At 37.5% G+C, this 17159-nt stretch overlaps 1 protein-coding gene across 5 annotated transcripts in view; it reads left to right on the top strand.

Annotated features, from left to right (window-relative positions):
- The window catches only part of LOC136029228 (uncharacterized), a 497253-nt gene that overhangs the window by 24102 nt on the left and 455992 nt on the right, over positions 1 to 17159 (top strand). For all 5 annotated transcript variants that reach the window (XM_065707441.1, XM_065707447.1, XM_065707443.1 and 2 more), the window contains exons 3-4: positions 6287 to 6474; positions 8822 to 8964. The gene's annotated coding sequence lies outside the window, so the exon portion shown is untranslated. The remainder of the gene's footprint in view (positions 1 to 6286; positions 6475 to 8821; positions 8965 to 17159) is intronic.

The raw sequence follows: 17159 nt of genomic DNA, 5'->3' as shown, positions 1-17159 counted from the left end.
TGATAGAATTAGACAGAATCTATTTGCGGAATTCTTTTTAGCTGTCTTACTTCCCCTTTGGCGACTCAAGTGGGGATGTTCTGGGGGAAATTTTTTGCCGGGAGTGAATTGATGGGGAGGGGCTTTCCATGGGAGAAAATATCCACAGGTGAATTTTCCGCGAGAAAAGCTTTCCATTGGAGGAGGGGGATTTCTGGGGGAAATTTTTCACGAGGGGGGGATTTTCTGCATGATTTGAAAAACAATCAGGAGTTAAATTAAAAATAGGTGTTATTTTTTTCAAATGGAACTAAGGAAAACTGTCCAGGAGGTATAATCTGCAGGAAATTTTCCGGGAGAAATTTTCATCAAAGATGGAATTGTCCGGGGGAATTTTCAGAGGGGATTTTACGCGAGAGGAATGTTTCCTGAGAAGAGATTTATGATGGAGGGGGAGTGGATTTCGCCGCATTATTTGAAATACGATTAGAAATTAAATAAAAAACAAGTTTTTCAACTGAAAGCAAGGAGCAACAGTATAGGCTAGCTTAAAAACTAACAGAAATTATTACGTTTATATGGGGACTTGCCCCGTCCTCAATTCTTCGCCTTGATGATAAAATTTGAATTTTGTACCGATTGTTTAAGAACCACTCTTGAAACACAAGGGTTGTTCGACTGGAGGAACAAGCTTTTTAAAAAATGCTTAAATTTTTTTAGCGTAAATAGCGAGGGATTGAGGAGGAGGCTGTCCCCCTCACATACGGATAATTTCTGTTCGCTTTAAGTTTTAATGTTGCTCCTTACTTTCTGTTGAAAAACTTCTTTGTTTTTCTTAGTTAATTTCTGAAAAAAACTAATGATTGTAGATTAATAGTTCAATATATACGAAAATTCAGTCTTGAAAGTTTTAAAACAGTTCGTGGTAACGAACTGTAGTAAGGAGCGATCCGGCTCAATAGTAAACGAAACTCTAAAAACCGGAATTTTGATATTAATAGATACATCAAAATTAGATTTTTATGCTGATTTTAAATATACGAGTTTCATTAAATTTGGTATTACTGATCAAAAGTTACGAGCCTGAGAAAATTTGCCTTGTTTTGGAAAATAGGGGGAAACACCCCTTAGAGGTTATAGGATCTTAATCACACCGAAGGTTATAGGTTATCGAAAATCACACCATCGCATTCAGCGTATCAGAGAACCCTACTGTAGAAGTTTCAAGCTCCCATCTACAAAAATGTGGAACCTAGTATTTTTTGCCAGAAGACCGATCACGGGTGTTTGTTTGTTTTTTTTTTTTCCAGGGGTGATCGTATCGACCAAGTGGTCTTAGAATGTCGCAGGAGGGCTCATTCTAACGGAAATTAAAAGTTCTAGTGCCCTTTTTAAGTGACAAAAAACTGGAGGGCACCTAGGCCCCCTCCCACGCTCATTTTTTCCCAAAGTCAACAGATCAAAATTTTGAGATAGCCATTTTGTTCAGCATAGTCGAAAAACATAATAACTATGTCTTTGGGGCTGACTTACTCCCCCAAAGTCTCCGGGGGAGGGGCTACAAGTTACAAACTTTGACCAGCGTTTATATACAGTATTGGTTATTTGGAAGTGTACAGACCTTTTCAGGGGGATTTTTGGCTGGAGATGGGAGGGGGTTGAGGGGAGGGGGCTACGTAGGAAGATCTTCCCTTGGAAGAATTTGTCATGGGAGAAGAGAAATTCCATGAAGGATTTTCTAGCACTATTTAAAAAAAAATGAAAAAATAAATATGAAAAGTTTTTTCCACTGAAAGTAAGGACCAGCATTAAAACTTAAAACGAACAGAGATTATTACGCATACGGGAGGCTTATCTCTTCCTAAATACCTCGCTCTCTACGCTAAAGTATTTTTAGTAATTTCAACTATTTATTCTACAGCCTTTGTGATTCAGGGGGTCAATCTTAAAGAATTAGGACAAAATTAAAGATTTAGGAGCGAAGTATTAACGAGGGGGCAAATCCCCTCATATACATAATAAAAGTATACGAATATAGAAGTTCGTTACGTAAGTTATTTTGTATGTTACATATATTTTTTACTAATAAAAACGGTTGTTAAAAATTAAAAATTCTAGCTGCCTTTTTAAGTAACCAAAAATTGGAGGGCAACTAGGTATCCTCCCCCACCCTTTTTTTTATCAAAATCGTCTGATCAAAACTAATGAAAGCCATTTAGAAAAAAAATTAATACGCAAATTTCGTTTTAGTTATTCATTTGCGGAGAGCCAAAATCAAACAAGCATTAGTTCAAAAACCTTCAGAAATTAAATAAAAAAAACAAGTTTTTTAACTGAAAGTAAGGAGCGACATCAATACTTAAAACGAACAGAAATTACTCCGTGTGAAAAGGGCTGTTCCCTCCTCAGCGTCCGGCTCTATAAATAACTTCTAAGGAGCCAAAGAATTTTAACAATTTTTTTGAATAAACCGAATGAGTGGAACCTCCGAACTGATTCGGCAACGTATTCCACACAATATGATTCGCAATTAAAGGATTAAAATATGACCTTATACAAGGAGTAAAAGGAACTTGAATATGATTTTTGGTATTGCAAAAATTATAATTACCCTGATCAGAGGTAAAAGATGGCGGAACACTTAGGGGATAGGGGCAGTCACCATGAAGCTGAGAAAAAGTAAAACATGCACACGAAAGAATACACAGTGACTCGAGATCAAGTAATGGGATAACTCCTGAACGTTTAGTTTCCTTAATTAGGTTTCTAGCTTCATTGTAAACCTTAGAAAGTGGTGTTAGTAGTGAAGGAAAGGTTGACATCCATACTATTGGACAGTAAGAAACGTAAGAATGGATCAAGCAGTGAAAAAGGATTTTCAAAATTGATCCAAGAAAAGTATGCATAAGTTTCCTTAAAATACCGAGACTCCTGCATTTCTTAGACTTCTGCAATTTCTTAGATTTTCGAAAATTAAGGAGACCAGAAAGCATAGACACTCGTAAGGTTTTACTAAATACTGATAAAATTGAAATTGGTTGATAATGTGCTGGATCGTTTCTTGGTCCACCTTTATACAGAATAATTTTGGATTTACAAATTATAAAAGAGAAATTGTTTGAAATGTATTTTGCTTTCAGTAAAATTCAATTCATGTTTGTTCTTTAGACGGGGATTAACCCTGCTTTTCTTTATGGTCGTTTCTGCTCGTCTTGAGTTTGACTTAATGATTTATTGTAATGTCTGTTCTTTTTTGGTTTCATTTATTTAGTAATACGGATTTATTGTTTCTTAACAATCTAGTTATAAACAGTATAATATTTAATCATAGAATTGCCAATAAGTTAACACGGTAAACACATGATGGTAAAATAGCTATTCTTATTGATTGTGTTATTATAAACCAAAGACCGGCAGGATCAATCCAAGATACTAGGGTTTATAGGAGTGCTGTTTTTGATGTTAAAAGTAAAGATCACCATTTAGTAGCGTGTAGGGTTAATCTAAAGCTGAAATTTAGAAAAACTAACTACCTTCCGGTAAGCTATGACGTTGGTAGACTCAAGGACGGAAATTTGAGAGAACCTTTTCAGGACCAGTTGAGTACTAAACTAGAGAGTCTTCGATTTGCGAATGTAGAAGAGAAAGCAATATTTTAGGAAAATCGTTTTTGATGTCGCTGATGGTGTCTTAGAAAAGAAAATTTGAAACACAGCTTGGAATGTTAGTGAAGATGCTGTATATTTAATAGAGAGGATGATGGGCTTGTACAAGAATTATTGATTGACAGATCATATAAAAATAAGAGTAATGTAAAGAAAACAGAGAAAGAATTAAAATATGAATTAAGGGGGTGTGAAATAGTGGCAGTGGATAAAACTACTGAAGGTGTGGAAGATGCAGCCTAACGACACTGTGCTGGCATGTTAATAAATTGAGAGGTAATAGTCAATCTAGACGTGTCCCAGTTAAGGACATGAACGGGGCCACACTTACTGATAAGGAATGAGTTGAACAGAGATAGACAGAACATTTCAAAAGAATCGGATTTTAATGCTGATTTTAAATATATAAGTTATTTATATATGATAGTTTAGTCTTTATATATAAGTTGTATATAAATTTATATATAAGTTTAGTCTTACTAATCAAAAGTACCAGCCTGAGAAAATTTGCCTTATTTTCGTAAAAGGGGGGAAAAGCCCCTAAAAGTCAAAGAACCTTATGAAAATCCCCCATCAGATTCAACATATCAGAGAAACCTACCGTAGAGGTTTCAAGCTCCTATCTGCAAAAATGTGGAATTTTGAACTTTTGCCAGAAGAAAGATCACGGATACGTATTCATTTGTTTTTTTATCTTTCTCAGGGGTGATCGTATCGACCCAGTGGTCCTAGAATGTTGCGAGAGGGCTCATTAGAACGGAAACTAAAAGTTCTAGTGCTCTTTTTAAGTGACCAAAAAAATTGGTGGGCAACTAGGCCCCCTCCCACACTTATTTTTTCAAAGTCACCGGATCAAATTTTGGGATGGCCGTGTTGTTCAGCATAGTCGAAATATCTAATAATTATGTCTTTGAGGACGACTTAATCCCCCACGGTCCTCGGGGGACGGCTGCAAGTTATGAACGTCGCCCATTGTTTACATATAGTATTGGTTATTGGGAGGTATACAGACATTTTCAGGGGGATTTTTTCTGGTGGTGGGGGAGGAGGGTTGGGGATTATGTGGGAGAATCTTTCCAGGGAGGGACTTATCGTGGGGAAAGAGAATTTCCATGAAGGAGGCGCTGGATTTCCCCCTCCAACTTCCCCCCAATGTCACCGGATCCGGTCGGGATTTAAAATAAGAGCTCTGAGACACGAGGCCCTTCTAAATGTCGATGTTCATTAAGATTCGATCACCCATTCGTAAGTTAAAAATACCTCATTTTTTTTATTTTTACTTTTAAGAAATAAAAGTTCTAGTGGCCTTTTTAAGTAACCAAAAACATTGGAGGGCAACTAGGCCTCCTCCCCCGCCCCTTTTCTCAAAATCGTATCATCAGAACTCGGAGAAAGCCATTTAGTCGAAAAAAGCAAAAATAAATTGGCAAATTTCGTTTTAATTTTTCATGTACGATAAGTCAAAATCAAAATCTGCATTAATTAAAAACGTTCAGAAATTAAATTAAAAAAAAACAAGTTTTTTTAACTGGAGGTAAGGGGCGACATTAAAACTTAAAACGAACAGAAATTATTCCGTTTCTGAAAGGGACTGTCCCCTCCTGAACACGCCGCTCTTTAATATTTTATTTTATAATATCGCAAGCAGTAACCGAATAGTGTAATAATCCCAAATCACGAGTCAAAGTACTCTATGTGAATCCTGATTTTGACTTATTACTTATATGTTGGTCAGAATTTTGCAACAGTTTTTAATAACAGTTGTACTTAAATCATTTGGGTGGATGAGTACGGGGGAAAATGTTTAAATATATGGGTTGAAAAACTGCATAATCTTTGGGTTTTATAGAGCTGGCGGGATTCTAACTCCCATCGTGCTACAAGCTCGAGTAGGTTATAGACAAATATTATCAAACCATCCTCCTTCATATGCCCTGACAGTTTAAAACTAATTCTCTTATTCTTTCCTGAGATACCGCAGCCTTTTAACAACCTTGGATGCACATAGTTCATTTTAATTTTGTTCAATTTTCAATAGTTTTTTTTTTTACATTTAATTGAACTATACTGCATCTGTTTGGTAAAAATGAACTAATTCTCTTATTCTTTCCTGAGATACCGCAGCCTTTTAACAACCTTGGATGCGCATAGTTCATTTTAATTTTGTTCAATTTTCAATATTTTTTTTTTTTTTTTACATTTAATGGAACTATACTGCATCTGTTTGGTAAAAATGTTGGAGAAGCAAGCACGTTTGGCCTAATTATTTTTGCAATTGGGAACCTAACTTAAAGGTGCGGGTAGGAACGTACAGAGTTCTGGGCTTTACCATTCTGTACATTTTAAGACTGTGATTTTCCTCTTTTTCCTGTTCCCATAGTTCGACTTTCCATTATATTTAATTCAGCTAATTGGGCTTGAAACAAGCTCATTTGTAAGCGCCTGATCGAGCCATTGAGCGTAATCTCAATAAGTAAAATCGATTTTTTTTTTTGAGGCGTGTGAGGTTTTGTACAGTAGTACTTGCAATTTGTCGAAGATTTAATTTGACTGAACTATCAAATTACGCATATCCTACAGATAAATGAAGTTTAATTATGTGTTCTCGTTAGTTAAATTAATTAATTATGATTTGTTTTTAGGAATTCAGAAAAAAGAAAAGAAAAAAGCCGTGATGCAGCTCGTTGTCGAAGAAGTAAAGAATCGGAAATATTCACTGATTTGGCCAATACTCTGCCTGTTCCCAGTAATGTTATCAATCACATGGACAAAGCATCAGTGATGCGTCTGGCAATCGCCTATCTGAAAATCAGGCATATTCTTGGAACAGGTAAAATGCCCAACCTTTTTTATTCTTCTAAAGTTAAAGCTGTTGATGGCCTTTTCAGAATCTGTAACATTTTGCCCTCATTAGAGTAATATTGTCCGTGGTATAATTCAGGCTTTTTTGTGACTTTAGCCGTAAACAGTTTTTACAATATTTGCGAATGAAAAAGTTAGATCTATACTATAAATACTGGTTACCCGTGAAATTGTAATTGTGAATAGTATTTATAAATCACAGGTTGAAACTATTGTTGTGCTAAAAGCCAAATGAAATACAAGACACACGATTAAATCTATTCATAAGTAATGACCGTATGAGTCAAGGTTTCAGTATGGTCGTTGAATTCCTTTTAAAAGTGCCGCGTCTATTTTCCGGCGATTGATTTGATAAGTTGCGCTATTTGGGCACTATCGTACTCCGCGCACATCTGAACGACGAGCAGCACATATTTGATAGAACTAGTCTTATATAGGATGGAGGTAGCGATGGCATAAGCGGGCTATTTTTAATCATATTTATGGAGTTGAAAAAAAAAGATAAAGAAGAAATGATTAAGAAAAGAGAAGGGGGAAAATATAAATTGGAAATAAGATCTCAGTAGGTGTAATCAGAATCTTTTGGGGGACTTATGGTGTTTCTCTTGCCCAACCTTAGCAAGTTGTGAAGGCTCGGAGGTCTACAGGGCAGTGGCAGATAGATTACAATCAGGTTGTGTGCCGATTCGAATAATATCCTGTATGCCTCTTGCTCTCACCTTTTATTTGTGTGGTTAATGGTTAATCTGCATATTATAGTTAGGTTGTTGGTATTAATTATGATAATACTTTGCACAGCAATACATGGGAGCCGAATTGTCTAAGCGTGACTTTAATTACGAAACTAATTTATTCATTATTGTAAGGTGCAAACTGTTTGTATGCGCAAGGGATAAGGTTAATCCCCCCAATATCGATTTAAACAAGTACCTAGGAATATTTTTGTAATTTGGGATAAGACCCTTCTGTCACTCCCCACCCGTACAATTTTGACTCTGTTCATCTTTGGTATTAACACTTTGAATGTTCGGTTGCATTTAAATTCTCTTGAAACCTCAGCGGTTACGTTGGGCTATGGTTCGGTCGAGCAGTATAAAGTCAATGAAATTACTCAATAGAGCCGACCTGGCTTGGTGGTTTTGAGAGATCCAATGCAAGTTTACCTTATGAAGGAACGGTTAGAAATTGAAAGATTAAAGCAAAGGTGGGCAGTTTTTCACAATATCCTACTGCACCTGCAAAAAACAAACATGTTAACAAGAGGTCTAAAAGTGCCTTAGTAATCTCAATCAGTCGTTTTAACTTTTTATTTTCGTCATACTTCGTCATCAAGCGGGTATTCATCATCTTGACCTTTCTGATTGCTGAAAATCTGCTGCGCTTCTCTTATTAAGCGCGATTTCTTTGTTTCAAACGCAAATACTGCTAATTTTCTTCATTTTATGCTGTTTATGTAGACTTTTTCAACACGTCTTAAAATATAATATAATGAGGTTATAATATCTTGACTGATAGTACAACATTGCTTGTCATTTTAAGAAGCCGTTGAATCTATATGAAGTAATCGTATTTAATTTTGGTCTATATATTTACCTTTGAGCTGTGGCAGATCTAGCACCCCCCGCTGGCTTCGGGACATTTTTACTTATATTTGTGTGAATTATCAAGTAAAAAAGAAGAAGAAAATGACTTTCAAAATTCTAACCATTCCTACCCTTTTCTCTTCTCAAAGTCATAGACCCGTAAGTGACACAGCTATTATTTATAGCTACTACTTTGACATAATTCTGTATAAACAACATCTATCAGTGCATATGTAGGTGCATCACAACCACAATTTTTGAGAGGAGGGGGGAGGCATTTCATAATTTTGTGTGCGTGGGGGGATCTGGAACTAGCAAATATGAGTCCTTAGAACTAAATTTAAAATTTTTGGGGAGGGTTGTCGTTGAGATCAACCTCAGGGACAATTATCCTTCTTCTATGGAGGTATGATTCTAGTATGTTGTTATTTCTTAGCTTGGATGCAATCTTTAAATATGTAAGCTTGATTTTATTATTTGCCCAGATATAAGGCACCTATACATATTTTTTTTTATCTTTAGTGAGATTTGAAGATACTTTATAATCATATTATTCATAGGCCTTAGCCTTGGGAGAGGGGGTGCTGACATTCAAGGATGTCACAGACACAAGAGAATATTTTTATACCTATCCACATTTTTGAATTTCTTCGGGGAAATTCCCCCGTCTCGTGTTCGCAGATATGCTTTTCAGTTATCTATGCTTATTTTCAATTCAACTTCACTTCTCAGATGCTTCGGAAACAGAATTTGGTAAAGACAATTATGACAATTTCCTAATGAGAGCAATGGATGGTTTTTTGTTGGTTGTTTCAAGAGAAGGCGACATCGTCTATGTCAGTGAAAACATTTCACAATATCTTGGGCTATGCCAGGTATTTTTCTTTGTTTAATTTTAAGCTATGAAATACTTGTTTAATTATGAAGTACTTGTTTAATTTTGAAGTACTTGTTTAATTTTGACACAAGTATAAAGGCTGGGCAACAGGCTTGCCACATGCCCCTGTAAAAATACCCTGAAACTGAAACGTCGGCGATTTTCAACGCTCTATGCGCCATCAATGGTCCTGGAGGATATTTCTAAAGAAGAACGAATCAAACCCTCCTCTTTCATCAATTTCTACTTTTATTACTTTGCCTTGGTGTTTAAAAGCTAGTGTTATCCACTAAAAGCTCCTATTTCTACAGTAAAAGAGCAACTATCTCCTGTCAACACAGGTATCTTGTGTATATTGGAGACGTATTTCTCCATATCAAGGGAGGTCAGAATTAGGGGGGTCAGTGGAGGTTAAACCGTCCCTCGGTTATTGAGCTGCAGCGCCGCTCATAAATATTACAATAAAATGAACCGAAACACTACTTTTCAGGTCCTAAAATCCTCCCCCACCCTTGATCAAACAGTTCGTGGTAACGAACTGTTTTTTACTGTTTTAAAATGTAGAGTTAAGAGAAAGAGTCAAACTTTAGCGTAAACAGCGGGGCGTTGAGAAGGAAAAGCCCCTTTCATATACGGAGTAATTTCTGTTCGTTTTAAGTTTTAATGTCGCTCCTTACTTTCATTTAAAAAACTTTTTTTTTATTTAATCTCCAAAAAAGAACCTTCTAACCTACACCCTAATAGTGTTTACGTATTTATGCGGGGCTCTATTACCACTAGTTTCATTGGATAGGTAATAACGCTTCTATTGTTCTATACTTCATATGTATTTAGAGATGCATGTGCCATACGATAGTATACCCTTTGAAACTGGGAAATTATACGAATATCCATTCGATAGTGTTATTTCTTTTGTCTCTTGACATGGGCTATAGAACTTAGTTTTCCATTCGAACGAAATCTTCCTGATAATTTCTGACCCCTGGTTTAATTCTACTGCCCTCTAGGAAAAGAAAACACGGATTTGTGCCCATCCCTCTTGGAAAAAAAAACAGAATTTTGCATTGTTGTAGATAATACCTTCACGGTTTTTGTTTATGTTAAAATTATATTGTATAGTGTGATAAAGACCACACCTCTATTTAAGGTGCTAACCCCTCTTTTTAAAACTATGTAAATACCCTTATGCTAACACGTTTGATGAGAAAATCTGAGATGTACAAATTTTGCGCGTTTAAAACCATCCCTAAAAGATGCTGCTAATGACCCAATCAAGATTTTGATGTGAAAATTTTCAATTTATATCTTTAAGGGTGGTTTTTTCACTCACATTTAGTTACCACGCATTGTTTGACCCAGTATTCTCTTAAATGTGGCGGAGGCTACAACCCTCTCAGCTCCATTTGTTACGTTCAAGTTCGCTTTGTATATATGAAGATGCTTAAAGAATGACTATCATTCCCGAAAAATGCACCCCTTGAAATATTTCTTGGGGAGGGGGTATGAAAATGAAGCTTAGTATGACTTGACATTTTTTAAGGGGAAGGGTCTTTGGATAAATTTTTAGGGCCCACAAGTTTTTTCCAACAAAAATGAAGAGGGATGTTAGAACCTAAATGAAAATAAATGATTTTATATCATCAGCCTCGCGTTGAAAGGGGTGTGCTAAATAAAAGACCTTACATGCATCCAGGTTGCCAAAAGGACAAATGCGAAATATCTAAGGAACTGCTAAGGGTATTAGCTTACAGACTCCAAGCTATGTTGATAGGGATGTTTAACTGAATCAATGGATGTCAGAAGGATTTATCTGCAATGCTCAGGAATGATTAAGGGTATAAAGTTGGGATTTTAATGAACATTAGGGAGGATGTTGAACTAAATCAAAAGGCACAGCCATCATCCAAGTTGTCAAAAGGTATCAAGATGAAGTTTTCCTGTTGAACTAATTCACGATACACAATCACGATGTGCATCCATGCCATCGATTGGGCGGATCAGCCGTTTATCGGGAGCAACTAAGGGTATCCAGTAGAAACTTTGAAGGCATGCTGCGAGGAATGTTAAATTAAATTAAAAGTAGTAGTAGTAGTAGTAATTTATTAACCAAACTAAATAACACAGACAAAATCAATCGGTAGCACACCAAAAGCGTTGCTTGCGAGGGTGTGTTACTAACAAAAAAGAACAAAAGATGATATGTACATTCAGTTTGTCAAAAATACATATCTTTAGTACTCAGAAACGGCTAAGAGCATTAAGTTAAAACTTTTAAGGAATATTAAGCTTTAATAGTTCCAATAACTCCTTTGATGCTGCTTTAGCAAGCCATATATTTAATAATCCCAGCCACACAATACTTTTTGAAAAATCTTCTCTCATTAGTAATGATTTAGGGATAAAACAGGTAGTTCGGGAATCAATCGAAATTAGACTCAAAATAAATCATTGTGAATAGACTCAAAATATTCTTTAAATAGCGACCTAGAGGAATATTCACTAAATTCTTGATGCTCAAATTTAAGTAAAAATGATCTAACAAAATATTTTACTAAACCAATTGACCAATTCGCCTCAATGCTTCTCTTGCCAGTCATATGATCTGCGTGCTCAGGTACCCGAAAATGTTCCAGGTGTGGTGAGGCTGGCCACTCCACAACCAAAGATAATCCTTGTACCAAGGCACTTAAGTGTGCTCTTTGCAACTCCTCTGACCACCCGTGTTACAGTTTTAAGTGTCCAGTCGCTCAGTCTTCTGAAGAATTCAAATGCCTGAAGAAGCCTTAAAAATTGTATCATGGAACATGAATGGGAAAGTTCTACCGAAACATCACCTACTGTCTGAACTTTGCTTACTGTTTGATGTGGTGAGTCTCCAGGAACACTTCTTGTTAAGCGATATTTGTCAACTGTTGGAGTTCACGTCTACGCATAATCTGTTTTTCCACCATGCTAAGTCCACTTGCGGTAGGCCTTCAGGTGGTTTGGCCCTAATGATACGGAAAGAGCTACTTGGTAATCTAGTTGCTAAGTCTGACAGTTTTCTTGCGGTTAAAGTTCCTAATGTGGTCATATTCGTAGTTTATTTTCCTACTAACTACCGTAATGATATATCTGAGAGGACGTTCTCTGTCACATGTACATCAATTGCCAAGCTAGTATCAAATTATGAAGATGAAGGCCTAAGTTGTCTCCTGTTTGGTGACTTTAACTGTGAACTATCTGACCCTGAAAACAATAGATCTCAGATCTTACTCTATCCTTGTCCAAGTCTCACCTGTGTTGGAAATGATCGCGATTTTACGTACATCCATCAAACTGGCTCCGTGTCTCGGTTGGACTATTTCCATTGTTCTTCTATGATTAAACCCTCCTCTGCTACCTCCGTTCTTCTTGATTGCTCCATATCCGACCACACGCCGATCTGTAATTCTTTTCAAATAAAGCCCTTGCAGCAAACTTCACCACCAAATTCTCCACCTAAATGGCTGTACAGCCTCAACTGGGAAGCTGCTAACATCGTTTTGTACCAGAGTTCATGTGACTCCATCCTGTCGAAGATCCGAAATCCTTTCACACTTTTGGGTTGTCCGAACATGACAGTAGACTCGAAAAAAACTATCCTACTAAACATCTACTGTTATGAGAGAACGCATGCTATCCATACAGCTGAGAAAGCTGCAGTTCCAGTCCGCAAAATTTGCCACGGCACGGAAGTGCCTAACTGGCGGAATAATCCTAATCTCCTAACCGCATGTGATTCAGCAAAATTCTGGCTACAATTATGGGCAGATTGTGGGAAGCCGCGCTCCAGAGTAGTCAACGCTCTTTGTATTTACACGAAGTGAATTTTCCAAGGCCATCGCACAGCATAAGGCTAACAAAATTGTCCGCACTAGCGAGATTGTTAATAACTCGCCTCCTGCTTTATGGCGTCTTCGAGCTAAGAACAAATATTCCAATGGCCCACCTTCATGCCAGAAAAAGACTGGTGCGACTAATTCAGAGACCAATTTTCAGCCCTTAATTCCTACCTAGACGACACCTTTTGCCAAGCCCTCGGAAAGGAGCTCCAGTTTTAGTTAAGGATATTGGCCTCCTGGTCACTCCTTCTTTGATGCGTTCCAAAATTGTTAAGCTAAAAAAAAAGAAATCTAAGGGCATCGATGGTATATCTGGCACCCATTTAAGCTTTGCCAGCAATCTTCTCCTAGAGCACCTTTCTCTTCTATTTCAAATGATTTTTGTTACTGGCATCGTTCCAGACAGCTTTGGCGTCGGTGTCCTCAAAAAAGGTAAACAAGCTGACCAGTGCGCTTGATATCGTCCGATCACTGTTTCAACTACTTTTTGTAAGCTATTTGAATCCCCAATTTTTGATGAAATTGCACTTCGATACACTACTCCGGACGACCAGTTCGGGTTCAAAAAGCGCTCAGGACAGGAACACGTTCACACCGTTCTTGCAAATCTTCTTGTTGATGCAGATAAAGAGGGTGATCTTCTCGTCTTTGGAGCGCTTGACGTTAGTAGAGCCTTCGATTCTGGCATCCATGGCCATATCCTGCTTAAGGCCCTTCAGCGAGGTGTTTCCTCTTGCATCATTTCCCCTGTCTACAGTATGTACAACAAGCTCTCGGCTGTCATCCCGATCCCCTCTCCGTCCGGCACTTCTCCTTTTAAAGAAATGCTGAGTGTCAAGAAAGGCGTACGTCAAGGTGGCAAAACTTCACCATCACTGTTTAATAACGCTATCATCGAAGCACAAAAAGTAATTAAGCCGTTGTGCTTTTTCCGTGGGATCAATCTATCGCTGCTGAACTTCGCTGATGACATTCTTCATGTTTCTTGCTCGATATCTTTATTTCAACAAAATTATGACTCACTTGCAGCGGCATACAAGTAGATCGAACTTTCCTTCAACAAATCTAAAACAGAACTTCTTCTCTTCAATGGTTCAAAAAATGAGCTTTCATTTAACCTCTCCGTTAAAATTGGCGACACCCTGATTAAGCCCTGTGAGTCCCTTAGCTATCTTGGCCTCCCTATTTCTTCTACATTGAAGGACACACGCTCAGCACTGACAAACCACTTCTGTTCCCGTCTACGAGCGTCTTACAGATTACTTGTTGCCGATAAGTATCGTTTCAACCGCCCTCTCCTTGCCCAGCTATACAACTCTTTTACTACCCCCCCCCCCCATCTGCTTGCTCTAGCTCCCTTCTGGAAAATATTCACAGCTACCGAAAAGAAAGCCATTTGTAGCGCATTCTACAGATATGCCAAGTTTCTCCTGCGTCTCCCTCTGGCACAGCAACGGTGACATCTCCATGAAATAAAAGGTCACCATCCCTTCCATGGCCATAGAGAGAAGAATCTCCAAATTCAGTGCCAATGTTTTAAGAGCCAACCACCCCTGGACTAGTGTTATTTTATAATGTTTTTAGTCGATGCGTATTTAAATTTTTAATCTTTTTCTCTCTTTTTCTTTTTATACTCCGTCTTTTCCGTTTTTGACGGGTAATAAATTAATAATAATAATATTATTAAACCCATTGCTAAAAGGCCTTTAAGGCTACCTGCCAAAAAAGCAAGATTAGCTTTGAAAGCGTGTATTTAATTATTTTATCTCGTTTGAATGAGTTTATCATCTCATTTTATTTTATTTATCAGTCCTGGTTGAACTTGATTGAAGTATTGATGCTAGACTGTTTTAAAAGTTTTTTGAAAACTATTTTAGTTTGAAACTTCGGATTTTAATGTAAGTTTCAATGTATATATATCTATATATATAAAAATAAGTTGTCTGTCTGTCTGTGGATCAGGTGACGTCATGTTTCTGTGTTGACTGACGTCATGAAATTAGTTGTCGTCATTTTTGCTTTGACGGTGACGTCATTAACGGTATTTGAAAGCAAAACCGCGCAGTTAGATGAAAATCCACCTGGACAGCGAGAGTCAAAACATATCAAAACTGAAAATGATAGCGATGATGATTGGGTTTGGGATTTTGACTTGGATAAGGTCATCAATGCCTACCAGATTTAAGTTAAAAAAACAAATGTTCGTCGATATGTACTTCATAGTGACGCTGAAAAATAAAGAAGAAAAAGAAAACTGAAAAAAGAAAAAAGGTAAAAAACTAAAAAAAACTAAAAAGAAAAAACACTCAAAGAGAAATTACAAACCGGGACACAAATGACGACCGAGACAGAGGGAATATAAGTGACGACCGGGATCCTCAAAGAGAAATTACAGACTGGGACACCCGGACACAAATCACGACCGGGACACAGGGAATATAAATGACGACCGGGACACAGGGACGCAACTACAACGGGGACGCCGGGGGCACAGGCGGGATATATAAATGACGACCGGGACACAGGGATTGTTCGAATAGAAATTACAGACCGGGACACCGGGACACAAATGACGACCGGGACACCGGGACACAGGGAATATAAATGACGACCGGGACACTCAAAGAGAAATTACAAACTGGGACACCGGGACACAAATGACGACCGGGACACAGGGAATATAAATGACGACCGGGACACAGGGACACATCATTAGAATAATGAGGTATAGATCTGAATACGGATTGTTTTTCCCATGGACAATTATATGTTGCATGTTCAAGAGTCAGTAAACCTGACAATCTATTTATATGCACAGACAATGGGACAGCGAAGAATGTTGTATATTCGCATGTTTTACGTAGTTAAAAACATATATTTATATCTATCTCTATTCACAGGTGGGACACAGGGACACAAATACAATGGCGCGTAACTAATATGGCGCGTAACGACTTACGCGCGCGGGGGGGCTTGGGGGGCCCGAAGTGCCCCACCAACTAGGTGTTGGGGTGGCGCGAAGCGCCACCCCAACAGCTAGTATATATATATATATATATATATATATATATATATATATATATATATATATATATATATATATATATATATATATATATATATATATATTTGGTGTTGTGCTGAAGATGGACGTAAGGCAGTGAACTATTCACCGAATTGAATTCCACTGTTTTGAGAAGATTTCCTTATTGTTTCTGAGTTGTGTTTGTTTATCAATATTTGTCTGTTTTGAAGATTGTAACAGGATGGGGATCAGGATGGCTTCAGTCCCACTGGAGGGCGAAAACCATGTAGGGTTTGAGTCCATTTATTTGAATGTATTCCCCCTGTCCATCCATTCAATATTCTATAGTGAAACTATCATTAAGATTCCTTGGAAAAATTGGTCGAAGTATGTATAACAAACCAAAATATTAATCATTAAAATATAGTTTGAAAACTGAAATCCTCCTTTTACAAACCAATAAAAAACAATCAAACAGTTCGTGGTAACGAACTGTAGTAAGAAGCGACAAGGCTCAATAGAAACCAAAACTCTAAAAAATGGAATTTTGATACCAATAGCTACGTCAAAAGAATCGCATTTTAATGCTGATTTTAAATATATAAGTTTCATCAAGTTTAGTCTTACGCACCAAAAGTTACGAGCCTGAGAAAATTGCGTTATTTTAGAAAATAGGGGAAACACCCCCTAAAAGTCATAGAATCTTAACGAAAATTATACCATCATATTCAGCGTATCAGAGAACCCTACTGTAGAAGTTTCAAGCTCCTATCTACAAAAATGTTAAATTTTGTATTTTTTGCCAGGAGGCAGATCACGGATGCGTGTTTATTTGTTTGTTGTTTTTTTCCCAGGGGTGATCGTATCGACCCAGTTGTCCTAGAATGTTGCGAGAGGGCTCATTCTAGCGGAAATGAAAAGTCCCAGTGCCCTTTTTAAGTGACAAAAAAAATTGGAGAGCACCTAGGCCCCTCCCACGCTAATTATTTTCCCAAAGTCAACGGATCAAAATTCTGAGATAGCCATTTTATTCAGCGTAGTCGAAAAACCTTATAACTATGTCTTTGGAGACGACTTACTCCTCCACAGTCATTTTGGGAGGGGTTACAAGTTACAAACTTTGACCAGTGCTTACATATAGTAATGGTTATTGGGAAGTGTACAGGCGATTTCGGGAGGATTTTTTGGTTGGGGGGAGGGGTTGAGAAGAGGGGGATATTATAGGGGAACTTTACATCGAGGAATTTGTCACGGGGGAAGAAAATTCCCATGAAGGGAGCGCAGGATTTACTAGCATTATTTAAA

Source organism: Artemia franciscana, chromosome 7 (genome assembly GCF_032884065.1).
Source record: "Artemia franciscana chromosome 7, ASM3288406v1, whole genome shotgun sequence".
In the NCBI taxonomy this organism is placed as follows: Eukaryota; Metazoa; Arthropoda; class Branchiopoda; order Anostraca; family Artemiidae; genus Artemia; species Artemia franciscana.
Note: the sequence above shows the minus strand (reverse complement) of the source record. Positions and strands in the feature narration are given on the sequence as shown.